This window comes from Oncorhynchus nerka, linkage group LG28 (genome assembly GCF_034236695.1).
Source record: "Oncorhynchus nerka isolate Pitt River linkage group LG28, Oner_Uvic_2.0, whole genome shotgun sequence".
NCBI classification, from domain to species: domain Eukaryota; kingdom Metazoa; phylum Chordata; class Actinopteri; order Salmoniformes; family Salmonidae; genus Oncorhynchus; species Oncorhynchus nerka.
The window spans coordinates 22,494,596-22,500,595 of record NC_088423.1 but is presented as its reverse complement, the minus strand read 5'-3'; positions in this window follow the sequence as shown (position 1 = coordinate 22,500,595).

Genomic DNA, 6,000 nt, shown 5'->3' with positions numbered 1-6,000 from the left:
ATCCCGCTGCCGCACAAGGAAGAAACAACAGGGTACCGGCCAGAGGAGCCAGAACCTTTGGGGGGAGAAGAGAAGAGAGGAGAGAGAGAGAGAGAGAGAGAGATATGAGAGAGCAAATGATAGAGAGTGAGGGATCAGATCAGAGCAGATATTAAGGCTTTGTGCATCGTGTTAATCCACGCCTCTCCGACAACCTTGAATTCCTGACAATTATTAAAATAGCTCAGTTTAATAACTTAAACCACCATTTTAATTTTGTCAACTGCACATACAGTTGCTGGAAGCCAAAATATACACAAGTTAAATGGAGGACATAATTATTGTTGGACTGTCAACATAACACACACACACTCAAATGCAGTTTTCAAACTATTATGTTTACATTAATTCAGATTATTTCCAGGGATACACAACATCCTGAAATAAATATATCTTTGTTAGAAAGGATACTATATTCCACTTGATGTAGTGATGCTGAAAGTAAAAAATGGCTCTCCCCTACTGTAATAGTTTGGTAAAGTGCTTTGTGTATGAGAACATAGTATCTTGTGTAGGAAGGACACAAAGTTTAAGGGCATTCATTTTAGGGACTGTGTGCATGGTGGACTAGACCACCAGGCTAAAACATTCTGTGGTTTTGACCGGTGACCACAAGGGATGATAGAACAGAAATCAAGTCTGCAAGGACATGACGAAATCAACGGAAGGATGCCTGTTGGGGACAGAAAGTACCAAAAGCTGTTTCTTTTAAGTCTCACCTTTGATGGAAGCCACACTACACCAACTATATTTTTTTAATGATAACAAAAGCACTTTTTTCCCAGCATGATCAATTGAAGGTTGATGTTTTGGAATTGTTTTTAATATCTGTGTTTTTGCATGTACATTGAGTGATTGATGGATTAAATGTTATGCTACACAAAGATAAATAAAACATTTCTAAACTAATCCAATCATTTCATTTTTGCACCCGTTACTGAAATTGTCATTCCAGTTTAAATGGCTTAGGTAGTCTCCTCTTACAGTTCATAACTCTGGCAGTCATTATATACAGTTGAAGTCAGAAGCTGACATACACTTAGGTTGGAGTCATTAAAACTCATTTTTCAACCACTCCACAAATTCCTTGTTAACAAATTATAGTTTTGGCAAGGAAATCTACTTTGTGCATGACACAAGTAATTTTCCAACAATTGTTAACAGACAGATTATTCCACTTATAACTCACTGTATCCCAATTCCAGTGGGTCAGAAGTTTACATACACTATATCGACTGTGCCTTTAAACAGCTTGGAAAATTCCAGAAAATTATGTAATGGCTTTAGAAGCTTCTGATAGGCTAATTGACATCATTGGAGTCAATTGGAGGTGTATCTGTGGATGTATTTCAAGGCCGACCTTCAAACTCAGTGCCTCTTTGTGAGACATCCTAGGAAAATCAAAAGAAATCAGCCAAGACCTCAGAAAACAATTGTAGACCTCCACAAGTCTGGTTCACCCTTGGGAGGAATTTCCAAACACCTGAAGGTACCACGTTCATCTGTACAAACAATAGTAAGCAAGTATGAACACTATGGGACCACGCAGCCGTCATACCGCTCAGGAAGGAGACACGTTCTGTCTCCTAGAGATGAACGTACTTCGGTGCGAAAAGTGCAAATCAATCCCAGAACAACAACAAAGGACCTTGTGAAGATGCTGGAGGAAACATGTACAAAAGTATCTATATCCACAGTAAAACGAGTCCTATATCGACATAACCTGAAAAAGCCGCTCAGCAAGGAAGAAGCCACTGCTCCAAAACTGCCATTAAAAAACCAGACTACGGTTTGCAACTGCACATGGGGACAAAGATCGTACTTTTTGGAGAAATGTCCTCTGGTCTGATGAAACAAAAATAGAACTGTTTGGCCATAAAGACCATCGTTATGTTTGGTGGAAAAAGAGGGAGGCTTGCAAGCCAAAGACACCATCACAACCGTGAAGCACGGGGGGCAGCATCATATTGTGGGGGTACATTGCTGCAGGAGGGACTGGTGCACTTCACAAAATAGATGGCATGATGAGGAAGGGAAATTATGTGGATATATTGAAGCAACATCTCAAAACATCTGTCAGGAAGTTAAAGCTTGGTCGCAAATGAGTCTTCCAAATAGACAATGACCCCAAGCATACTTCCAAAGTTGTGGCAAAATTGCTTAAGGACAACAAGGTCAAGGTATTGGAGCATCACAAAGCCCTGAACTCAATCCTGTAGAATATTTGTGGGCAGAACTGAAAAAGCGTGTACAAGCAAGGAGGCCTACAAACCTGATACAGTTACACCAGCTCTGTCAGGAGAAATGGGCCACATTTCACCCAACTTATTGTGGGAAGCTTGTGGGAGGCTACCCAAAACGTTCGACCCAAGTTAAACAATTTAAAGGCAATGCTACCAAATACTAATTGAGTGTATGTAAACTTCAGACCCACTGGGAATGTAATGAAATAAAAAAGCTGAAATAAATAATTCTCTCTACTATTATTTTGACATTCCACATTCTTAAAATAAAGTGGTGACTCTAACTGACCTAAGACAGGGAATCTTTTTCTATGATTAAATGTCAGGAATTGTGAAAAACTGAGTTTAAATGTATTTGGCTATGGTGTATGCAAACTTCTGACTTCAACTGTATGTGGGTTGTGGGTGAATTCAAATGTCAACTGTTGGTTAGTGTAACACTGGCTAGATTTGTAACAATACAGAGGCGGATGCAAGATGCAAGCAACGATGGTTTAATGAATACAGGTTACAGCAGCAACAGGACAGACAGACTGTACTCAGACGGAATCCGACCCAGGGACTAGGGCGCATCCTCCTATGTGAGCGTGCTGAGAAACCCAGGGGAGAGTGTCCGGATGGGTAGGAAGGAGCACAGCAGATAATCCACACAAGGGCGGCGAGAGATGAGCACGGACACAACCTCAGGGAAGTAACAACGATCTGACAACAAGAAACACTGGTTACAGAACATATAAAGGGAAGATAAGTGATTCCAGCTGGCGCAGACAATCAGGCTGAGATTGGGAACCACGCCCACACAAACACGGGAGAGAGAGAGAGAGAGAGAGAAGGAAAAGGAGGCAGTGGATTCATGAACCGTGACAAGATTCCAATTAGATTTAGGGTGGCAAAATTCTGATACATTTCCCAGGTTTTCCAGAACTCCTGGTTGGAAGATTACTGGAAAGTTTGTGGAATTTTGCAACACTTCTTGCAAGGCCTGACGTGACCTTCATACTATGTGTTTCAGGCCACTGCATTAGGCCTTACAATATATAAAATGTTTCAATGATAATATTCACCTAGGAACTCACTCACTGCACTGATAATAAATTAATTCAACAACAATGTCTCTGTCACCAGCAAATTCAGTCATGGTTGGTAACTCTACAATTAATTTAAAGAGCCAAGGCACACTGGGAAATGATTGGAGGCCTAGCTTAGTGGGGGTGTTAAATGTAAGTACACTGTACTAAAACAAACTGCACTTGTATTACTCATATGAAGGTAGTACTGCTCACTTAAGCTATTTCAGTTTCTTAACTGAATGTTGTTGAGGTAATCGGTTTCATCAAAATGGTTGAGCAGCCAGAACTTCTGGTTTTACAGTGCAGATACTAGTTACCTGCAGAGCCGGCCCTAGCCATAAGCGACATAGGCGACCAGTCGGGGGTCTCAACTTACTGTTGAAGGTTAGAATAGTACGGTCTTGTTCCATCAGCAGGATTCATTTTCACAGAGAAGGCAGGCTGAATCACATTTGGTGAGCTATCAACACGAGATGATGGTTGGAAGAATGCGCTTGTTTGAAATTGATAAGCGTTGCGGTAGTTTTTAATAAAGAAATAACATCAAGACGATGCAGCGCATTATAAGTGGAATACACTGTTGAGCGTTACATCCCGAGGGGTTCGTGCTGATTGTACGGAGATTGTGACAGCCGGTTAAATGGCGTCCCTTGAGAAGGCAAGAACAAGATGTATGACAGGAAAATTGCAGTATTATCATAAGGAGACATATACTTGGATTACGGAGGAGGATTTGAGGGAAAAAGAGAGGCAGAGGAGGTCTAAGAGAGAGGGAGGAAGACGGTGAGCTTGAGTCGGTTAAAAATGGCGGACAAAAAGGGAGATGGTTTGTTATGATGAATGGCAGTGTAATCATAGTGAGCTGAAGACAATGAGCTGAAGTGAATTTTTTTATTTTTTATTTATTTTATTTCACCTTTATTTAACCAGGTAGGCAAGTTGACAACAAGTTCTCGTTTACAATTGCGACCTGGCCAAGATAAAGCAAAGCAGTTTGACACATACAACGACACAGAGTTACACATAAATAAAACAAAAACATACAGTCAATAATACAGTATAAACAAGTCTATATACGATGTGAGCAAATGAGGTGAGATAAGGGAGGTAAAGGCAAAAAAAGGCCATGGTGGCAAAGTAAATACAATATAGCAAGTAAAACACTGGAATGGTAGATTTGCAGTGGAAGAATGTGCAAAGTAAAAATAATAGTAATGGGGTGCAAAGGAGCAAAATAAATAAATAAATAAAATAAATACAGCAGGGAAAGAGGTAGTTGTTTGGGCTAGATTATAGGTGGGCTATGTACAGGTGCAGTAATCTGTGAGCTGCTCTGACAGTTGGTGCTTAAAGCTAGTGAGGGAGATAAGTGTTTCCAGTTTCAGAGATTTTTGTAGTTCGTTCCAGTCATTGGCAGCAGAGAAGTGGAAGGAGAGGCGGCCTAAAAAATAATTGGTTTTGGGGGTGACTAGAGAGATATACCTGCTGGAGCGTGTGCTACAGGTGGGTGATGCTATGGTGACCAGCGAGCTGAGATAAGGGGGGACTTTACCTAGCAGGGTCTTGTAGATGACATGGAGCCAGTGGGTTTGGCGACGAGTATGAAGCGAGGGCCAGCCAACGAGAGGTCGCAATGGTGGGTAGTATATGGGGCTTTGGTGACAAGCCCCATACAATTTGCAAATAAATTCTAAAATGTGATTTTCTGGATTTTGTTTCCTCATTTTGTCTGTCATAGTTGAAGTGTACCTATGATGAAAAGTACAGGCCTCTCTCATCTTTTTAAGTGGGAGAACTTGCACAATTGGTGGCTGACTAAATACTTTTTTGCCCCACTGTATATGTTTCAGTAAGATTGGATTTTTAGCATTTATAGCAATGGTTATCAAATGTACTGCAGGGATGGAAGATTGAGGTTGTGGTGGCAGCTGCAGAGAGGTATTTGGGTGTGCGAGACTTGACATCAGAAGAGTTACAAGGTGTGTTAATTAAGTGGTGGTGTCCCATCCTTTCAGGTTGTTGGCCTGAGGTAGAACTAAATAGATTTAAATAGTGTTGTTTGGTAGGGTGGTGTTGTTTTTAGATTTTTTTGTGAGTGTAGTGTTAGATGGTAGGGTATTTGTGTATTTATTTATTTTTTCAAGCAAAGTATAAGGGAGTTGTACTCCAGTCTAGTAGGTGGCGGTTATGCAACATATTGGATGCCAACCGCTGTTAAACCTCATCGAAGAAGAAGTTAGACAAGTACACAAGGTACAATTTTGAACTTTGGTTGTGCATCAACAGTTGTTGTCTTGTTATGTCAGTCACTGCAGTCACTTATTTAGCCCATGTCAGCTATAACGTTTTAGATTCTAAACATGTAGTAATCATGGTCGAATTACCGACTGGGCACTCAGGGCACATGCCCATGGGCCCTAACCTCCAGGGAGGCCCCCATTGATTTTGTTTGTCACTCTCAATCAGATGTCGTATTAACTTGGTATGTCATGGAAAAATGTGTAGATGCAGGAAACTCACTTCAAAACTGCAAAAATGTATCTTCACCGTGTGGTAAAATGTGTAGAATTGCAGGAAATTAGCTGTAAAATGGCAAAAAAATATATATATATATGCCCCACAGCAAAATGAGTAGAATTGTAGCATAT